Here is a 21,838-nt window from a genome sequence, read left to right as displayed (position 1 = left end):
TACTGATCACCTGTAATGTGCCAGGCGGTCTTCTAGGCTCTCGGGAAACAGAACCAAAAGAGAATCCTGTCCTTATGGAACTTACCTGCCCTTATGGAACTCGGCCTGGGAGGAGACAGACAATAAGTGATAATCGTCATAAGTAAGAAATTCAGGTACTGCGCTAGAAAGTGATAGTTGCTGTGGAAAAAACAGTAATCCAGTATTTGAAAATGGTGAGGGAGTGAGCCATGGGGCTACTTGAGGAAAGAGCATTCTAGGCAGAGGGACAAAGCTGGGGCAAAGGCCCTGTGGCAGGAGCGTGCCTGAGGGGTGGGAGAAAAGCCAGGAGACTGACGTGTAGAACAGAAGTGAAGGGAGGGTCATGGGCCAGGAGGCACGGGCATGGATGGCCTAGGCCCCACTCAGGACCCTTGTCTGTCTTTGTGTGGGATGCATTGTTTGCTTCACAGCACATGATGGGGTGTGATGTGATAGTTCTTCCTATTATCCCTTTTTATAGATGAATGAACTGAGGTTCACAACCAAACTCTCTGTATTTTACAACTGAGAAAATTATTACCCAGAGGAGTGACTTGCTGAAGGCCACAGAGTGGGCAAAATGGCACTGGGCTAGGACTTGGGCCCACTGATTCTCAGCCCACAGCCCTTTCTCCCACATTTCTGCCCCAGAAATTAACTTCCTTTGAAGGAGGGGACTCTGAGTCTCTCTGGCAGATGCAGATGTAGATCAGAATCTTCTTTCTGTTAAGGGGTTTGGCATGGAAAAGCTGGGAAGCACGCATGTTAATAAAGACTGGAGGAGGGGCGCCTGGGTGGCTCAGCTGCGTAGGCATCTGACTCTTGAGTTCAGCTGGTCATGATCTCAGGGTAGCGAAGGCTCCACGCTCAGTGGGGGATCTGCTTGAGATTCTCTCTCTCCCTCCCCCTATGTCGCTCCCCACCTCAAATAAATAAATAAATCTTTAAAAAAGAGAGAGAGAGAGAATAAACACCAGATGAGTCAAAGTCCATTGGCTGTAATATGACCATTGTAGCCATTCTAGTAAATTCTGGTATGTGCTGATTGCTTCCTAGGTACAGTCCTATTGTGAACTTCTGCTATGTATTCATTCATTTATTCCTCACGATCACCCTGAGGGAAAAGTACTGTTCTTACCCTCATGTTATAGTTGAGGAACTGAGGCACAGAAAGATAAATTGCTCACGGTCACAGCGCCAAGTGAAGAGCTGAGCTAGACTCAGAGTTCAGGCAGTCCGGCTTCAGAGTCTGTGCTTTTAGCCGCTCTGTTCACCCAGATGGACCAGACCCAAAGGAGGTTTCACCAGCTGCAGGATATGGGTCGCCAAAAGCCTGTGTCCATTTCCCGTGGGCAGCTGGGGAGTGGATGAGAGCCACCTTTCACTTTCCCACATTCTTACCTGAAAGATGCTCCTTTCTTGAAGCTTCCCCATCAGACACGGGGGAATTAGCTGGCTCTGAAATAATTCACCTGCCTGTGAAAGAAGTCCCAAGTAGCTCCAATCTCTCATCCCCTCTGTGACTGAAATCATGATTGCCTGTGCTCGGAGTTCTGTTAGGAGAGAAAGAAGCCATCCCCGTGGGTAGAAAACCGATCTCAGTATATGCTGATCTCATAATAATGACGATGAGCATCTCTGTGACGCTGACACTTTCCAGCAGGCTGTCACCCTCAGTCATTGCGTCAACCAGTCCCACGAGGGTTCTGGGCTGTCACCATTTTATAGATGAGGAAGCTGAGATGAATGGGGGGAAGGTTACATGATTTGTTTAGTCACACCAGTGGTGAGTGGAGAAAGACTTGTACCCAAGTCCACGTCCAAGTCCGTACCCAAAGTTCTAGCTGCCACTGTATGCTGGCGGAGCGGCCATACTCAGTTGATTAACTGTATTTGTAGCCACTAAGACTGCGGGTTTCCCCTGCTATCCCAGAGCAGGGCGTTCCTATGAGACCTTTCGTGAGTAAGCTGAAATGGCGTAAAGCAGAGAAGTGATTACCGTTAACTTCTATGGGAAATTTTTTAGCACTCCCAGACCCCCAAAATCACCTCTCTCAGACTTTTCAGGTATCTTAGGACACATCTTGCTCACAGATGCACAAACTAAGTCGAGAGCACAGATGCTCACAGACACACGTCAGAGCTCTGGTGGCATCAGGGACTGAACGTAGGTTCCCGGGGAAGGAGCTGGGTGTGGCCCCTCTCCCTCCTCGGGCTCTGGCTGCCTCTCTGACCACCGTGGCAAAACCAGCACTGAATGCCATCTTTGCTTTTTGCCTTTTTTTCCATAAAAACAAAATGCATTTCTTTCCATTAGCAAAACCAGGTACTAACGTAGGTCATTCCAGAATGCCAAATGGCCTAACGCACACTTTCACAAAGGGGATACCTCTGTATTCTAGATGTGAGCCCTTCAACCGTCTTTTATTATTATTATTCTATTTATTCTATTATTTATTATTTTATTTATTTATTATATTATTATTATTCTAGATGTAAGCCCTTCAACCCATCTTTTTTCCCGCTGAAAACAAGCATAAAGAAGCTGTGGCAAATTCCTGGGTATTTACTTAAACTCAAAAGCTGTTGGGAGACACCGGTTTCTAGGACCAGGTTTCCACTAAAAAAGATGGGTGTTTTTTCCCCAGGATCTGGCTTGCTGGGTCTGTTGTACCAAATTAGGTTGCCGATGGATTGACACCCATTGGCCACGTTGAGGAGTTTGTGTTGATATTACTGTTGTGAAAAAGCACATATTGGTCCCCAGCATCTATATGCCTGTGACTCACGTTTTTTTTTTTTTTTCCTCTCTTTTCCATTGCACGCAACTTTTGCTTACAGACTCCTTGGCATAATTGACACATTGGCTCAGGCCTCCAAGACTGCCAACTTGGAGCCTTGGATCAGTGAAATCAGTTATGACAGATGTGATTATTTACAAGAAAATAGAAGTCACTATAATTAGACCTTCTAAGGAGTACATTTGGGTGGAGAATGAGAAGGCACAGTCTAATCTGGCGTGCGGTGTTTGGATTTGAGCCCTGAATAGGTTCTTCTCTGCTCTGTGAAAGAAGGTGTTGGGGTGTCTGACACCCTCCGCAGACACTGCCATTTATCAATTCTCATGACAGAGCTATTGATAGATAGAAAGGCGAGGTGGTAGAGTGAGCATTGAATTTGGCACCAGAAGTGGTTTCAGTTCTCGGCTCAGCCACTTGTCCTTACATCAGTATCTTTTTTTTTTTTTTTTCAGTCATACAATGGGGATAAAAAAAGAAGCCCTATCTCATCATAGTGTTGAGAAAATTAAAAGTGATAAAGTAAGACAGGTGTCTAGCGTTGTGCCTGATAGAAGGCATCCTGCACAAAGTTCTTACCCGTCTTGAGCACAACCCTCCCATCTCCTTGAGTCTAACCTTTTTCATTGGAAAATATAAGTGAAAAACCATCTCATACAATGGGTGTGAGGGTTGAAGGAAATGAAATCTGTGAAAGGGGTTTCATAACCTTTTGTTGCTATTTCATGCTTCCATCTTCCTATTATTATTATTTTTTTAATCCATAGTAGTTTTGATTTATTGTGTGCGCCATGGGCCAGGCATGATCGTAAGCAGGGTCGGCTTCTCTGGTAGGTACACAGGCAGAGTGCCTACAGCTCACAATACTTTTAGGGCCCTAGAAAATGTTTGGTTTTAATTTTCCTTAAAATCAAAAGAAAAAAAGTGAATATAATGAGAATGAATATAGGGGTGCCTGGGTGGCTCAGTCGTTAAGCGTCTGCCTTTGGCTGGAGTCATGATCCCAGCGTCCTGGGATCAAGCCCCACATCGGGCTCCCTGCTACGCGGGAAGCCTTCTCTTCCCACTGCCCCTGCCTGTGTTGCCTCTCTCACTGTGTTTCTCTCTGTCAATTAAATAAAATCTTTTTAAAAATAATGAATATAAAATCAAATATAAAAATAATGAACAGGGGCGCCTGGGTGGCTCAGTGGGTTAAAGCCTCTGCCTTCGGCTCAGGTCATGATCCCAGGGTCCTGGGATCAAGCCCCTCGTCGGGCTCTCTGCTCAGTGGGGAGCCTGCTTTTTCCTCTCTTTCTGCCTGCCTCTCTGCCTAATTGTGATCTCTGTCAAATAAATAAATAACATCTTTAAAAAAATAATAATAAGCAATCATAAGCATAATGATTTTTTCTGGCCTAGATTATATGCTTCTTTATACCAATGCAATAGTAAAACCTAATTTTTTCTGTATTTTTGGGGGGGCTTTTTTGTGTGTTTTTTTTCTTTTTGGTGGGTTTTTCTTGTTTTGTTTTGTTTTTGCTTTTTTTAATGCTGGAGGGGCCCACAAAGGCAAAAATGTCTAGGGCTCACAAAAGTCGTAATGCGCCTTTAGTTGTAGGATCTTTATAAATGTTAGCTCTGTCATTCTCAGGAAGGCTTTTTTAAAATTCTCACTTTACAAATGAGGAAATTGAAGCTTCAGGAGGTTAAGAAATTTACCCAAAGTCACATGGCCAGCAAGAGGCTGTATTAGTCAGGTTGGGCTAATAGCTATAACAATTCCCAAATTTTAATAGCTTAACACTTGAGGGTTCATTTCCTGAGAACACAATACAGTGTATCTGTTTGGCAGACCGCCTTCCACACAGTGATTCAGGGACCCAGGCTCCTTCCCTCCGTGGCTCTCTCTCCTTGCACTCCTAGAAGTGCTCCCCATTCAGTTGGTAGAGAAAGAACCACAAGTGGGAGGTTTTTCTGGGATGTTTTTTGGGGCCAGACCTGGAATTGGCCCAGGGCACTTCTGCTTGCAGTCCACTGGCCAGCATGCGGTCATGTGACCATGCCTTACTGCAGGGATGCCTGGGAAATGGAGTCCAGCCACATGCCTGGCAGGAAAAGAAGAACATGGATACTGGGGAGCACTCCCAGTCCCTGACACAGTGACAGTGTTGGATGCCAACCCACATCTTTTGTACACAAAGCCCATGTTCTTTCCACTCTATTTAGCTGATTCTTGTCACAAGCTCCTTTATGGGCCCTTTTCTCCTGCTAGACTTGCCCACTTACCGTGCCCAGTACCGGACTTTTACCTGCTCGGTCACTGCTACCGTGGTGGGTGCTGGGAAGAGAAATGCCTCTGGAAGGAGCTCCTCTTACCCTGGAACTGCGCTCAGGCGAGCTTGAGAAGGCTATAGCCCGGGGCTACGTTCTCTGTGTCTCCTGGTCCTGAGCCCACTGGGTGCTTCTGGGCACGTGCTAAAGCCAGGGAACACCTCCTCGGTGTGAGACTAGAAGGCTGCATAGAAGGTTTCAGGGAGCAGGAGAAAAGAGGTTTGATCTTGGAGTCTTGGCTAGACCATGAGCCCTGGGCCAGGCCTCAGCAGTAAAGGGGGTGGTACCCCGGGATCTCAGCCCTCAAATGCTGCAATCCTGCTATTGCTGGTTATTTACCAAAAATGAATCATGTGGCCTGCCCTTAATCTGTTAACTGATGTGTTGCCTTTGAACCCTCATGATGCTAAAGGACAAAACTGCTGGAGCCAGCTGGAGGCCAGATGCCCTCTGGATGTTTCCTTAACTGTTGGGCAAGCTCAGTGACCCTGGCAATGTTCTAGCAGGGCTGGTGTTGGTGGGCACCCAGGTCCTGCAGAATCAGGCCAACACCATCTGTTAGGAGACCCCTGCGTCTAGTCAGAATAGCTCCCTCCTCCAGGAAGCCCTCAGTGGTCCCTACCTGTTCAGAACTCAAGGCACTGGTTGCCATTCCACCTTAAGGTCCTGCATTGCCTCGTAACACTTGGCAGTTGGCACACAGCTCTCCTCCCATCCCCTGTTAGTCTCTCACGCAGGCGCGAAACCCTGCTTAAAAATGTGTCTTGCTTCGAGACTTGGCATCCAGGACTCGCCCTGGGAAGAATTTGTTTTTGTTTTAATGCCGAGGACGTTTGCATGAAAACAGGATCTTTGTTGCTTAGGAATTGATCAACTCCTGCTGCTGCTTTTCTCTGCTAAAGTGCCAGCCCCATATTTGTCACAGGCAAGCAAGTGACGGTAGGGACAGCTGGGGCCTCCACAGATAAGGGATCCTGGCCCTACAGGGAGGGCTGCAGAGGCCACAGAGTCCAAAGGGAATCCGGGATCCATCCAAGGCTGAAAAGAGCTTGCAGGTGAGCGGTGCCCTTGGCCGAAGAACCGCCTCATGAGTGAAGATTTTCCACGAGTCGTTTATTCCAGATGTTCGGGGGAGAAGAGAAGCAGCAATATCTTAGGACATGGCCTCCACCTGCAAGGATAGAGAGTAACAAAGATGACGTAGGAGCCGGTACGTGTAGCAGAGAGGCGGGAGGTGAGGAGTTGGGCAGACTCAGGGTCTGCTCCTTACCCAGCGTGTCTGCATGAACACGCTGCCTAACCTCTCTGCACCCCACTCTCCTCCTGTGTGAAAGAACACCCATCTCTCGGGCTTATGGGGATTAACTCAGATGCTATTCGTTACGTGGTTGGCATAGTAGGCCCTCAATAAAGCCCAGCTATTATTACAAATATTAAAAATAACAATTCATAATAATACCAGATGCTCTCCATCCGAAGGAAGAGATATCCAGATGGCCACGGAAGGCTATTTAGAGAAAGGACTTGAACTAGATTTGACACAGCTGTGTCCACTGCAGCCGATTCCTGAGGAGGTTTTGGAAACAGTGTCCAAGAAATGGAAGTAAAATCTCCCACATGAACGTGGAGGGGAGGGGGTTTCCAGGCCCCCTGCTCCGCAGCACCCCCGCCCCGGCCACCACCCAAGTGTGGCCCCAGCCTGGCCTGACAGACATCCCCAAAGAAGGGACAGAGATGAGAAATGCCTGGGGTGACCACCCGACCGGTAAGACCCTTCCTCTTGCTTCAGTGCTTGGCTTCCAGAGGGTAGTGGGGCGTTTATGTCCCCATGCCCATGGGAGGCTAGACACCTTTCTCTCTCTGTGTCCTGAACATATGCTAATCAAAGCTGAGAGCCTGCAGAAAATACCTGCTTGGCAAAGCCCCGCTCCCTTGCCTTGGCTTGCCCACCCTCCCAGGGCTTCCCCGCCCATCTGCCCATCCAAGGGCGTCCATAAATTTCGGAGCCCTCAGGGGCTGGCAGGGCTGCCATGGACCTCAGTCACATCTCGATGGAAACAATTGAAAACCACTTGGCAAAAAAGAAGGGGTGACCTCATGTTTCGTAGCAAGAATACATTTTTTCCTCGCCATTCTTATTCAAGCCCTGGGGGGAAAGCCGGCTGCTCTCCAATTCCGTCAGGCTGGGACCTTGGGGATCCTTATTGCTTTCTCCCCTGTCCCTGACCACCCCTCGCTGGGGGGAAGCAAGGGGAGACCAGGCTGCCGGGGCCGTCTGTGGCCCCTCGTGCAGGCCCTGGAGGAACAGACTGGGCCTCTCCCTCCTGACTGGCCAGGCGGCCTCCATTCCCTTCGAGGCGAGCCTATGGCCACAGGGGCCTGTGGGCGGCCCATATATGGAGCCTGGGGAATGTGGGCTCTGGCAGGCCGCCTGGAAAAAATGGCCGTGTTCTGAGGGCCAACTCCGCCGAATTATAAATAGCACCGCCTCCCTCCCCTTCCAGCTTGCCGCGTCTGTCACTGAGGGTTCACAGTTTAAGTTGGAGAGGACCAAACAGGACCGGGGGGCAGCGAGTGAGGGCGGGGGGAGCCCAGTAGTTTGAGCTGCTGTCTTGAAATTGATAAAGAGAACTGTCACCAGACCATGGGGCTGAGAGTGGGACACATTTGGAGGAGAGTGACTGCTGATTGAATGCATTATTATAAGCCAAATAAATATTGGCGGTGGCGGGGGGAGCAACGAAGGGAACCTCTAAGGAGATGGTCTTAGAGCCTTTAAAAAATAATAATAAAAATCAGCTGCCTAAGAATATGAAACCTTTCAGCGTTGCGGCTTCTGACCACAAAAGCCCCTCCATGGTGTCTTCTCCCGGAGATTTCTCCGTGGGTTTTGTGTCTCCCTGACATGGAAGGAGCAGGGGCACGCACACCTTCTCCACAAATGTCTGCCTGTTTTGCTCACCACATGGAGGATTATGAATTTAGAAGGCGTTGGAAAAAAAAGAAAGGAGTATACAGCTCTGGCTGTGGAAAGCCACCCAGACGTTTTTACTTGGGGAAGAGTGATCAGTAGATGTTCCAGCAATTTCTGAGTTCTGGACAGGGGGGGTGCTCCTACTGCAGGGACCTGAAGTTCTCATTTGTGCCCTTGGCTTTGGTTGTACTGGGTGCTCCTGGGGCCAGGGGCCAGGTCTCCTGATACACTGCCCAGCCCTCTGTGATCAGAACTCCAGGGCTGGAACTCGGAGAGCACTGCTGGGCACGATGGGACACAGACACCCGGGATGTGTTGGGGGCCAGGACACCCTCCATGGGGGTCAGGACCTCCTCTGCAAGAGAGCAGGCAGAGCTAGCCAGCGATCACTTGTGTCCTTTGTTCCAGAGCTTGTTGCCCTGGCATTCATCTCAGAGATTTGGAAGTGGGCTTATCGATTGGTTTCTCCTCTCCTTCCTTTATAATCCTCATTTCGTAGCAAATGAGCAGTCTCATGTGTGCCTGGAACTTCATGTGCAATCAAACATTAGGAGAGAAATTAAAGAGGACCAGACAAACCTTTGTATCTTTTGGACACTTGTCAATAGGAGATCTGCGGACCTCACCAGATTCGGGCAACCGGTCGGCATGAGGTCCAAGTAGGTGGATGTTGAAACTTGGCCTCATGTTAGATTTGGAAAGCCGGTCTCAGGGAGGGGCTTGAAAACGGTGCTTCAGGAGCCCCAGTGGGGGAGGTGCCTCGGCGGCCGACGGGCCCTTGCCGCCATTTCAGACAAAGCAGGTCCGCTGTTACCTGTGTTAGGTATCTGACTGCATCATTTGGAAAGGGGATGTCAGGTCTGAAAAAGATTGGAAACCACTATTGTGGCTCACTGTGTCATTTTAGTGCTGTGTAAATGAAAGGGCAGGGGTTTTTCCCAAGGTCACAGCCCAAGGTCAAGACCTCCTCTCTGCTCCGGGCTAGCCTGCTCTGTGATTGCAACTCTCCTCTTGGGAAGGGAGATCCCAGAGCATTGGGACAGGGGGACCAACAGGAGCATCTTATCAACTCCCTTCCTTCGGTAACTGAGACCAACTGAGATCTTTGGTAACATCCCCAGGGAGGGGAGGGGATTTGTTCATGGGACAATGAATGGCAGATCTGGGACTTGAAGCCACTGCAGGTGCTCACAAAAAAGTCATGATGTGTTATCAGAACCCCAAATGGTGGTGTTTGATCTGGTCAAGACAGCTTCACAGAGGAAGTGACACTGAGCTGCGATGAAAACAATGGCAGGTGACAAGGAGGCGGTGAGGGGCAGGGAGAGCGTTGGAGCAAGGAGCCCCAGGGGTGCCTGGTCGGGTGATCCCTACCGCTCCTGGGCAGCAGAGGCTTGGGGAAGGCGGCCGCTCCCATGGGAAGACCTCCCATCTGTCTGTGTTGACCTCTCGTCTAGGGCACAGCGAAGGTGAGTGGCATTACCACCGGCTGGGGGGGACCCGGTTCTGCGGGCTCTCGGAGCGGTCCTCCTGCCGACCTGGAGCCCAGCTTCTCATGAGCAGAGCCTGCTCCCTAGAGAGGCGTTTCTGCGAAGCCGGGGCAGAAGGGCAGGCTGGAAGGCTTCTCTGCGGCTGGAATCCGTAATGGGCCTCATCTGATGTGAGCGCTGAGAAAGTCCAGACAGCCTTCTCTAGACGGGAAAGGACATCACAGGGACGGTGGGCTCCGTTCGCCAGGAAACTCCCTGTGGCCTCTGGGAGAGAATATTCATCTCTTTCTCAGGCTGTGTACTTTGCATGAGTATAGGCCCTGATTCAGGGCCCAGATCGTGCTTCTGGGCCCGGGGTGTACCATTCATTCCTTTATCGGAACTGGGAGGGGACTTGGGTAAAGATCCCCGGAAAGGTGGAAATTGATTGTGGTCACCCAGCTACACTTTTCAAAATAAATACATGTTCTTTGCAACATAACATCCTAGCAAAAGGATTCCTGTTCTTATACTCTGCTCTCTGGGGAAAACCAGTGTTCAGGCCATCTAGTGTAATCATGGGCTTACTATATTCTCAAGCTTCATGAATCCCGCAGAACTGAGGGTGAGTCCAGGACAGCCCAAGAGAGAATGCAGGGCTTAAACCCAGAAGCCAAGCAGAGCCCCCCAGTCACTCCCACCTTCCTTTTTTTTTTTTTTCCTTTAAAGAGGGCTCCATGCCCAACATGGGGCCTGAACTCATGGGCCCAAGACCCTGAGATCAAGAGTCACGTGCCTTCAGGCGCCCCCTCTCCTACACTCTGAGCTGCATTTGGAGGAGGGACTTCTATGCAAAATGTCTTCCTTTGCATTCGTGAGATTCCTAGTCTCCATGCTGACATGCTAGCCTCGCTCCTGTGAGAGCCCGCAGAAGCTCCCTTCATGCTTCAGCGGTCTCTGGGCCAGGATTTCTCAAAGTGCGTTCCAAGGAGCAGGAGTCCTGCACAATGCTCAGTGACAAAGGGGTTCCGTGGTCATGGTGGTTTGGGAAATGCTGCGTACCGATGCACCCTGCACATTAGTTCTCGGCTCACATATCTACCGCAGATTTCTTCCCAGACCGCCATTGCCACCACCATCAACACCTGTCCCCTTACCTGCTCTGCTCCTCACAGTCCTTTCATAGCCTGATTTTATATTTATCTGTTGAGTTTCGTATTGTCTGTCTCCCCACCTAACGGGGCTCCACACACGAGGGACTTTGCCTGTTTTGTTTGGTGCCATATCCTTTGTGTCCAGAACGCTGCCTGGTTCAATTAAACAACGTGTCATTGGACACTGAGCCCATGAACCCATTAATATTTTTACACCCTCCAGACTTCTCCATATAGAATCCTGTTTAATTTTATTTAACTCAATATTTTTTCATGTTAATTTCCCCTTTTCTTTAAATGCCCAGCTCCTCTCATCACATAGGCCCAGGTCAGTGCTGATAGTGATTTGCTGCACGAACGGCCCTCTTTGCCGACTGACCCTTATACACAGCCCATGGAACCGAAATTCCACCAAACACGCTTTGGGACAGGCTGTTTCCTGTCAACCCTCACAAACTCTCGCCACCCATTACAGTACGGTGACTACTCCTCTGTAAAATTGCCAAGTGTCAGAACCAGAAGGGACATCAGAGAGCATCCGCACCCAGTGCTCTTGGTTTTGTTGTTTTGTTTTGTTTTGTTTTTGTTTAAAGTAAGCTCCAAGCCCAATACAGGGCTTGAACTCACAACCTTGGGATCAAGAGTCACGTGCTCTACCAGCTGAGCCAGCCATCCCTCCCACCCCCCGCCATGCTCTTGTCTTTTAGAGAGAGAAATGGAGGCTTTGAGAAAGCAAATGCGCTCCTGTATCTTACTCAAGTTTTCCTCCTGTGTTCATTTTCTAGGGCTGCTGTTAAAAACGACCACATAAGTCAGTCATCTGAAATGGGTCTCACTGGGCTAACATCAGGGGGTTGATGGGACTGTTCCTTCTGGAGGCTCTCTCCTTCTGGGGAGAATCTGTGTCCCTGAGTTTTCCAGCTTCTAGAAGCTGCCTGTATTCCTTGCCTTATGGCCCCTTCCTTCCTCTTGAAAGCCAGCCATGGCCCACTGAGTCTTTCTTGAACCACATCACTCTGGCTCTGGACCTCCCACCTCCCTCTTTCACTTCTAACGACTTTTGTGATTACATTGGACCCATCCGGATCAGCCAGAATAATCTCCCCACCATTGCATCCATAACCTCATCACTTCTGCAAAGTCCCCTTTGCCGTGTAAGTTAACATATTCACAGGTCCCAGGGATTAGGACGTGGGTGTCTTTGGAGGGGGCGTCATTCTGTCTGCCACGCCTCCCATCACACCATCTTCCTCTTGGGACACCCTCAGGCAAACTTACATTCTCTTCCCCTCCTTGTTGTCCCAGCACTTTCTTTCTTTCTTTTTTGTCCCCCCTTCTTAAAAATTTGTCAGAAAGAGAAAGAGCACAAGCAGGGGGAGCGCCAGGCAGAGGGAGAAGCAGACTCCCCTCCGAGCAGGGAGTCCGATGTGGGACTCAATCTGTGGACTCTGGGATCATGACCTGAGCTGAAGGCAGACGTTTAGGGGACTGAGCCACTCCGATGTCCTGCCCCAGCACTTTCTGCCACCGCTTCTCACATCACTTGAGAGCTCGTGCTATGTCTGGTGGTCAGGCTAGGCCGTGACTTCCTCATGGGCAGGACGGTCAGCTCTGTACCTGGCCATTAGCACCCTCCTGGCGCTCGGCTGGGGTGCACCTGCTCCTCCCCCATTTACTACACCAACCCCCTGCTTGCTTTCAGTGACCTCATGGGGCCTCCCCCCAGGTTCCAATGTTCGATTTTGCCGTGCAATCAGTCCTCAAGGAGATCAAGAGAGACCCCCGCCACAGCCAGGTTTTAAGTCTTCTGGCATATTCAAATATGAAAAAATATGCCAACTGATTATAGAAATAATGTAAAATATTTTAACCAGCAGGTTAACTCTTTTGGCATCTATAATGCCCTGCTATAGAATTATGAGTTTTGCAAAGGTTTATACTAAAAATACTTTAATTCAGGGTATTGGACTGCCACATACAGTCCTGTCAAAAGTTTCCATTTATGCCCTTTTCCCGGGGGGAGAGTCCCAGTCCGAGGAGCCTTCCCATTCATACCCCCAGGCCTCCAGACCGGTGAGAGGTTATATTCAGAACAAAGGCTGAAGGAAACACTTCTAGGATGCAGTTTAGTACTCAGGATGAGACCTTGGGCAAGTCCCAGTCTTCACCCAAACTGTTGTGTCCTTAGCTGTCAGCGAGGGGCTTGGAGCCCATGACTTTGAGGTTCCCTATTTGCCAGCATCCTGTTACCTGGAGGGATCTGTGATCGATGCCGCCATCTGGCTTCTGGTTCTAACGTAGCCGTGATAGCAGCTTTGCTTCTGGCCTGAGCCAGTAAGTGACTGCTACGCTGTCCTTCCTTTTCGCAGATGTCCTTCCACGTTCCTTCTGCTCGCCACAGTATTCTTAGCCTGGCAGAGTCCTAGAGCGCTGGACGCTGGCACACCGGAGAGATCCCGTCCCGTCTCCCCAACTAAGGTGGAGAGAGAGTGAACTGCCTTCCCCAGGTGTTCAGGTTGGGACTTGAACACTGGCTCCCCTAACTATCTACACCTGGTATTTCTGTGATGCCCTATCAGGCTGGAAGAGCTAGGGAGGTGTGTTCTTTGCAGTAAGTGTATTTGGAAAAGGCATGGAAACCCTGATTTTGAAGCATCTTGGATGCTTTTAGAAGGATAACAGGACCCCCCCAAATCATAAACAATCGAAAACAATTTACATGTTTATGTGTTACATACTTTTCTGTATCTGTGTTGTTTTACAATAAAAACACATTTTAAAAGTCACCAAACTGAATAAAAGGGGTTTCAGTTCTGCAATGTGGCCAAGAACCCTCTTGGCTACTTTGTTTCTGAGCTCCTTCAGATGGTTCTTGTTCCATCCCCACTCCGGCCCCCTCCCTCCAGCCCTTCTGCTCACCGTGGCCCTGCCTTACCCCACAGCACCCATGGCTTGGGCTGGTCCATCCATCCATCCGACCGTCCATCCATCCATCCATCCATTTGCTTGTGCACCCATCATGCCGTTATGATGGTCCTCCTGTATTGAATGCGCTGTGTACCCTGGTTGCCTTTAAAGACACACAGTGTGCTATGGTAAAAGCAGCCCAGACCCTGATGTCCAGCAGAGACCCGGACATCATCGTTGGCAAAGTAAGGGGCCTGTCCTATGTTAGGATTGCAGACCCAAATGCAGACAGAAGTCAGGCAGGTAGCAGGAATGGGCGAGGCTAGCCAGGGATAAGGAAGAGGGAGCAGTAGCAACTTGGATGAAATAAGAGAGTCCATGCCCCGTCTAAAAGGGACACCTGCCACTGAGCTCCAGCTTACTGGTCCCATGCAGGAATATGGGCCAGTGGTGCCAGAGAGCCCCTTTTAGTTTTTTCCAGGGAAGTTGGAAATCTTGATTTTTATAAGACATTTCCAAAATGCTTAAAGCATCATATAGGTCAAAGAAAGCATGTCTGAGGGCCGAATTCAGCCTCAGCCACCCATTTGCAAGCCATGGACCAGAGATTGGTAGATTACACTGCAGATCTCCCACGCCGATGTGAAGGGAGGCTGCCACACATAATTTCTTTGTGCCTGGATGTGTGTTTCTTTTGTCGCAGTCCAGCCACATATTGTCCCTGGGAGATGGATGGTGCTGGATACTGATAGCCATGAAGGACTGGATCTGTGTGTTATACTCCTGTGTGCCCCACACGCCAGGACTCGCACGGCGCTGGTAGGCAAAGGAGTACCCAGCAGTCCCTGCTTACTCGGTAAGCAAGGACGGTCACCTTCAATGATACTATGACATCGGTTAGGAAGTAGACTGACCTACAGCCTGTAGGGGAGGCCCCTAGTCTAGTTTGTGCAGGTAAGAGAAATGGAGTCCTGGTGGGTTAGGACATTTGTCTAGAGAACCCCCACTCCCCTGCAGGCCCCGGGACCCAAATTAATGTATTCCTTCAAGCCTTGAACGTCTCTCTCACCCTTTCCTCATTCCCTCCTCCACTGTCCCCTGCTCACCAGGAGGAGATGACAACCAACCGAAGGACAGACCTATCTCACTTACCAGGGGTGGGATTGGACTTTGGGCAGAAAAGAAGCCCATTATGCCCCAAATCTGTGACCGTAAGGGGGATCGCACCTTGTTGCAGCTGAAGGGAGTACAAAGAAGCACTTGAACCCAGTGGCATTGGCCTGCTTTTCTTCACTGGAGGGAAAATGAGCCATTATTCTCCCTGTGCCCTATTCCCACCAGCTCCCCGCTTAACCCCCAAGTTGAGAGGCCCCACTTTTTAGCAGGTTTCTCTGCTGGACACTCCAAGAACATATTAGCATATTTTGCATTAAAAAGGGACTTGGAAAATGAATTAAATGATTGGCATGGTGTTTCAAAAGGGTTTTCCAAACTACTAGTAATTGTGTGGTTTTCAAATTCACCATTCCTGCCTGCAGTGCCCTGGGCCTGGCAGCCGGCTTAATCAGGAAACATTGTACCAGGCAGGGCGTATTTTAAGGCTCATGATACCCAGTGATTGCCTGAATAGTACCTGGAGACTTGCTAAAGAGAACCCTGTCCTAGTTTTCCAGTGGAGCTGGCAGTTCATTCTCCTTCCTTACAGAGCTGATTTACGCCAGTTCAAAATCTCCTTTTATGAGAGGGTCTGGGTCGGCCCAGGAACAGTCTGCTGAGGTGCCAGGCAGTGTAGACAGTATCCAGATCTAGACAACAAGCTAACAGAGGTGGATCCTGGGGGAAGGGACCTAGTTGGTCCCTTATGGCCCTGCTCTGGCCATGGAGGCTCTGTGTAGGGGCATGAGTGTGGTGGAAGCTTCCGGAATGTGCTTCGGGAAACGCTGCTGTGGTCCAGCCTCTTCATTTTTCATGTGAGGGAGATGAGACCCCAGAAAGACTCTTACTTGCTAAAGGTCCCAGGCCATTTTTACTCTTCCTTAAAAAGTGGGAGTCAGATCCCCTGACTCTAAATCCAGGTTTGTTATGTTTACAGGTCCATAGAGAAGAAACAATAAGGCAGGATGCCTGGCTGTCTGTTGGTAGAACATGAGACTGTTGATCTCGGGGTTGTGGTCTGGAGCCCCATGTTGGGTGTAAAGATTACTTAAAAATAAAATCTTAAAAAAAAAAAAAAAGAAAAGAAAAAAATTAATCGGAAAATAGGGGTGTGGAGTTGGCTAGGTTTGGAAGGGGGAGATGAAGTCTGAGATGGAGGGACATAGAAATGACAAGCTGTGGGACAGCCTTAGGCCTTTTGGAATAACAGTTGTTATTAACATTATAATTAATCATGATAATGATACTAGTTGCTAACATCTGTGTGCTTTTTTTTGTCCCAAGCACTGGGCCAAGTGCCATGCCTGTGTGACCTTGTTTAATCCTCCCAACAGCTCTGTGAAGCGACTTAGTACTACATATCCCTGTTTTACAGATGAGGAAACTGAGGCTCGGGGATCAAGTAGCCAGACCAAGGTTACCCAGACTTGCCTGCAGCAGCAGAATCTTTAGAAGAAAAGGAGAGAATCCATAAGTCAAGGACCCAGAAATGGTAGTGTCAAGCCCCCAGCTCCCAGACAGTCTTGAGAATAGACACAGGATGAGAGACAAAGAAGTGGGGACACAGGAGAGCCCCAGGGGCGCCCAGAGGCTGCTGGCCAAGAGAGCAGAGTGAGATGCTGTGTGGGGAGAACAGGGGCTCGGTGACCCGGATTCCCACGTCTGTGCAGGAGCAGCTGTGACCCGGGCGTGGAAATGCAGACCTGGAGCTCAGGAGAGGAAGGGAAGAGAGGTTGCCGGTGTTTCAGGAAGGGAGAGAGAGAGTGCCTGGGTACTGTGTGTGTGTATGTGTGTGTCCTCCTGCACGCGCACAAACACACACTCAAACACACACACATCCCCCAGGAGTGACTTGGAAGGGAGAGTGTGTCCTCCAACTGGCTCAGCATGTAGAAAAGGGGAGATGCCTGATCAGCCGCGAACCCAGAACCAGGGAAGACAGGGATGGCCATGACCCACACTTGGGTCCACTGGTGTGGCTAAAGGGATCTCGGGATGTGTCATCCTGTAACCCCCCCTTGTCTGAGCAGAGAGCCGCCCACACTGTGGGGAGATAACTATGCGAGGTGTAACTGTAGGCAGTGTCCTGAGCCAGCCCCGTAGGCTGAGGTGGGCTACAGGACCAAAGAAGGGGGGGCTGTCCTGAACGGGCGAGTGGGTCATCTCGTCTCATGTACTCTTCCCTCCCTTTGCCAGGGCTGACGGGTCATATATGTGAATGGGCTCCTGGATGACTAAATACAGAATTTTCTCCTCGGGAATGCGAGCACATGGTGGGTCCAGGCTGTACTGCACTTGTGGGCTGCTTTTATTCTACACGGAGTATCCAGAAACAACAGATGACCATTCATAGAGCCTACAAATTGAGCGTATTGATCTTTTTTAAAGTCACGAAAACACTGCATTTCAGCCCAAAAGTTAGAAAACATTTACTGAACTCTGAACCAGGGAGTGGATAGAATGTCACACGCTATTCTAATGGTATAATAATAAGATTAGCGGCTTGTAGGGTGCATTAGGTAAAACAAGGAATATAGAGAGTGCGTGTGTAGGAGGGTAACGTTTTTTAAGGAATCCAGACAGTCCCAACGGCAGAAAGGTTAACTAGAGTGCCCGAAGTCACACGGCTGGTAAGTGGCTGAGCCAGGATTCCCCCCAGAGTTTGTCCTCTTAGTCACCCCTATACTACACTGCACAGTGTACCTCATAATACGTTTTAGCTCCACATCTGCAAATCCAAAGTAATTGGAGTGACTCTGCAAAATTTACACTAAAACAAGGCCTATTACCTTTTTCTCTGATTAAAGGGCCTCAAGAACTCACAACAGTGGTTAGAATTTCTGTACTTTTTTTTTTAAGACTGTATTTATTTATTTGAGAGAGAGAGAGAACGTAGACGGAGAGGGAGAGGGGGAAGCAGGCTCCCCACTGAGTAGAGAGCCCGATGCGGGGCTTGATTCCAGGACCCTGAGATCATGACCTGAGCCGAAGGCAGATGCTTAACCCACTGAGCTACCCACGCGCCCCAAATTTTGTCTTTTGAACATTTACTTAATGGGTTGATAGCCCCTTTAAAAGGATGTGCATGTACCCACGTTCATATACATTAGAAAACAAGAAAAAGAACAATATGAAAACTCTCCCACTTCATTCTAGGAGCTGGGTAAGAAAGTCTCCCTACTTGAGCTTTCTTGGGGACTCTTAGTCCATTGGGGCTGCTACAGCAAAAACGCTCTAGACCAGGTGGCTTGTAAACCACAGGAAAGTATTTCTCACCGTTCAGGAGGCGGGAAATCCAAGATCAAGGCTCTGGTGGATTTGGCATCTGGTGAGAGCACACTTCCTGGTTCACAGATGGCCGTCCTCTTGCTGTCCCCAACGTGGCAGATGGGGTGAGAGGTCTCTCTAGAGTGGCTGGTCTCTCTAAAGAGAGGTCTTGCTTTTTCAGAAGGACACGAATCCCATCCATAAGAGCTCCAGCCTCATGACCTAATCATCTCCCATGTTCCCACCCCCAAATGCCATCACATTGGGTGTTAGGATTGAACATAGAAATTTTAGGGGAACACAGACTTTCGGTAGAGCAGGAACCAAACATCAAAGAGTGGTTCCACCTTCAAGTGCTAAGGAACGTAGGGACAGAAACCGAACATACAAGCAGAGTCATGGGTCAGCCATCACAAGGCAATAGCTCCAGGAATGGAGTGCTCTGAATTTTAAAAATGACAAAAGGATGCAAAATAAAGGACCCCCAGATGGCATTCATCTTGACGGGTTTTCTGCATATAGAAGGTAAGTTTAGAAGGAGGATTGGCATGGACAGATTGTAAAGGGGACTCTGTTGGTGCCGCTCCAGGCAGGGAGACTATGAACACGCCACGTGGAGGGACTCGATCACGTTCAGTTTTGAACATGACTGAACATCCAAAAGAAGGGCACCCACCTCTCTTCCGGTCACATCCAATAAGATAGCCACCCCACCCCTGCACCCCGGCATCCTTCAGAGGCCCACCCTCCCTTCCAAAATGAGACCCAGTTTACTGAGTCACCCACTGGCCACCTCATTTGCATTTGGTGGTCAGAGCTGGTCAGGGTGTAATTCTGATAAATTAATTTTGCAAATTCCTAACGGGCTTCCAGGTGAGGAGTGAAGGACGAGAATCTGAGATTTAAAAAAATGCGATTCAGAAATGCCATCACATTAGAGCGTCTTTTCAGCCCCTTGGGGTGGCCACCAAGTAAACAGCTTAATTTCCAACCCTGTTGGAGGTACAGAAGGCAGCATTCACACTTGCCAGCAGATAAATGTCTCCTGTCTCTGGCGGCGCTTAATGGCTTTTAGTGGAGTTAAGGCTGGGAAGCGAGGGACTGACTTTCTCTTATTGGGTAAGACTGAAACACCAGGGAGACCATTTCTTTTCAGACAGATCCTTTCCTTCTCAGATTACCGAGCCACAGCCCAGCCAACTCCTTTTCAGCTCTTTTAGGTAAAATGGAAGACGGAAGCCACCCAGCTGAGGGGCGGGCAGTGGGGGGCTCTGACTTGCGCTGGCTGGCGTGTGGGGTTTGTCCGCTGAGAGATTTGCATTTCTACTCACAGCCCTGTCCTGGCGGGCTTCAGCCCAGTGGCCGGCTGTGCTGTCTCTTGAGCTCTGTACGTATTTAGCTTGCTGGGACCCAGGAGAGAGTCTTGATCATAAATAAATAGCTGTGTGGAAGGCGAGGAAAGCACTCTGGGTGGGGAGGGGGCTTCCCCAGAGCAGCCCTGGCGAATATTCTATGGCTATCCCTCCCATGCCCTTGGTCCACTTAGGAGAACCTTTTATTTATTTATTTTTTTAAGATTTTATTTTTAAAGGAGTCTCTACACCCAGCGTGGGGCTCGAACTCACAACCCCAAGATCAAGAGTGGCACGCTCCACCGACGGAGCCACCAAGCACCCCAAGAAACTTATTAAGTGTTGCACTCTTGAGATCTTGAGATTTATTGTCATTGTCTGAAAGGACATAACCAGGCATGTCCATCCCAGCATTAGCTACAGGACAGAAAAGTGGGAAAAGGAAAGCGATATCCAACAAGAGGTGAAGGGTAAAATAATTCAACAGTTAAATAAATTAATGGTTAAATAAGGAGTAGAAACCCACACAAGTCTATTTAGCAGTGTGATTTTTTTTCCAAGTGTTAAATGTTAAATGAAAATGCAGGATAATGCTGTATATATCGTTTAAAAAAAAAAAACAACCACCCATGTAGATGGAAATAGAGCAAATGTTAACAGTTAAACCTTAGACATGGTATCAGAGACGATTATCATATTTCTTCCCTGATTTCTATATTTCCTACAATGGATTTTTTTTCTTTTTTTTTAAGTAGTAAATATTGCCAACACAGGGAGGAGCAAAATCATTCCCCTGAAAACTGGTCAGACTTTGTTCACAAGGGATTTTTTTTTTTTCCTGACCATAGAAGTTAAATGTCAAAGCAGGATACTATCCTGTGCCCTCTTTGCTTGTTTGCTTTCCTTTTTTATCTCCTGGCATGAGAACATCAGCTTTGCTGTCATTGGGACCATCCAGGTTCTGCCCCTCCAAGCACTGGGTTGCTCCCAAGACACAGGACGCAGGCACGTACCTGATCCCCCTCACCTGTCAAGTCACTCCTCCCCGAGTTCATCTAAACCCTCCTTGAACTTGTTTATATTTTTAGCTGGTACGGCCTCTCGTGCCCGACCAGTTCCATGTGTTTTCTGCCCTCCATGTGAGGTGGCAGAGGCCTGCCCATCGGATATCCCCAGCTGACCTCCCTCAGGCCCCGAGGGGTCCTCCCCTCTTCTGCACATCCAGCATGGGCCCAGCAAAATAAGGATGGTGGTGACACATGCACACTTCTTAGCAAAGCACACCTACAGACAGAATCGATTCGGTAGAACCGACAAACTTGGGGTTGAAAAAGACCTCAGAAATTGTTTAGGCCAGTGTTTTCTGAAAAGTTCACATAATGAGAGTCACTATTTCCAGAAACCAGTGGAAATTGTACGGTACCCAGGATACGGTGGCATTGGCTGCCTAAAAATGTCATGGGGCCCGTGTGTGTATGTGTGTGTGTGCGCGCGAGTGCGTGTGTGTGCGCGAGCGCTCACACGAGCATGCAGGGGAGGTATTATGTTTTTTTTTCCTCTGGGCTGGAATTGAATAACAATGGTCACTTTGTTTGGTCAGAAATCCCAGCAGTTATACAAGTGCTTTGTTATTTTGTTCATGGAGAAACTAATTAATGTAGGAGAGACAGAATCTTTTAAAAACGTGGCCTATGCAGAAGTTAGACATTGATGGGATTCTGCTGATCTGGGCCAGACCTGTGAGGTGGAGCAGGCAGGAATGTTCCAGCATGCCTGACAGATGCAGAGGTGGGCTGCAGAGCAGCCTGCTGACCCCAGCTGAGGAGGCCAGGGTGCCGAGCCTGCGACTGCAGTCAGGCCGTCCTGCTCTGAGGCCTGGGCTGCCTCCAAGGCACCTCATCTGCCTCTCTGTTGCAAGCCAGCCCCTGAGATGTGTTTCCTGTACTGGGAATCCTAAAGATACTGCATTCGTGCATGCTCCAGCAGTGATCATCAAAACGATGGGTCATTTTAGTGGCCCTCCTAGATCTTTCAGTCTCTCCTAACTGTGGAAACAGGTGTCCAGGGTCAGTAGGGTATGGCGGGAATGAAGGTAGGTTCTGGACTCCCGACAGCCTAGGTTCAGAGCCTGCCTCCCTCTCTCACCAGTCCAGGATCCCAGCTTTAACTTCCCCGAACATCAATTTTCCCACCTATAAAATAGGACTAAGGATCTGTGTGAAAGGGCCTTTGTGAGGACTGAACAATGTAATGAATGATTGAAAAGTGCCAGTCCGGTGCCTGGCCGCCAGCACAGACTTCATAAAGATGAGTCTCTCGTGTCATTGTTACTGTCAGTATTCCGTGGGAGGACCACCGTTAGGACACTGTGCCAGCTTTGAACCCATTTTGCTTCACCAGACCAGTGGCCGTTACCCCACTGGCTGTA

The 21,838-nt window shown here is 49.2% G+C and overlaps 1 protein-coding gene across 2 annotated transcripts in view; it reads left to right on the top strand.

Moving 5' to 3' along the window:
- Positions 1-21,838, top strand: part of ZHX2 (zinc fingers and homeoboxes 2) — a 153,548-nt gene that overhangs the window by 26,907 nt on the left and 104,803 nt on the right. Inside the window, exon 1 of one of the 2 annotated variants that reach the window (XM_032858406.1) lies at positions 6,480-6,897. The exons of the other annotated variant lie outside the window; for it this stretch is intronic. The gene's annotated coding sequence lies outside the window, so the exon portion shown is untranslated. Of the gene's footprint in view, positions 1-6,479; positions 6,898-21,838 lie in introns of those variants that run through there. 2 annotated transcript variants of the gene reach the window in all.

Source organism: Lontra canadensis, unplaced genomic scaffold (assembly GCF_010015895.1).
Source record: "Lontra canadensis isolate GAN:19392208 unplaced genomic scaffold, GSC_riverotter_1.0 scaffold15, whole genome shotgun sequence".
Classification (NCBI taxonomy): domain Eukaryota; kingdom Metazoa; phylum Chordata; class Mammalia; order Carnivora; family Mustelidae; genus Lontra; species Lontra canadensis.
The sequence above is the reverse complement of the archived record's forward strand: the minus strand, read 5'-3'. Positions and strand labels throughout refer to the sequence as shown.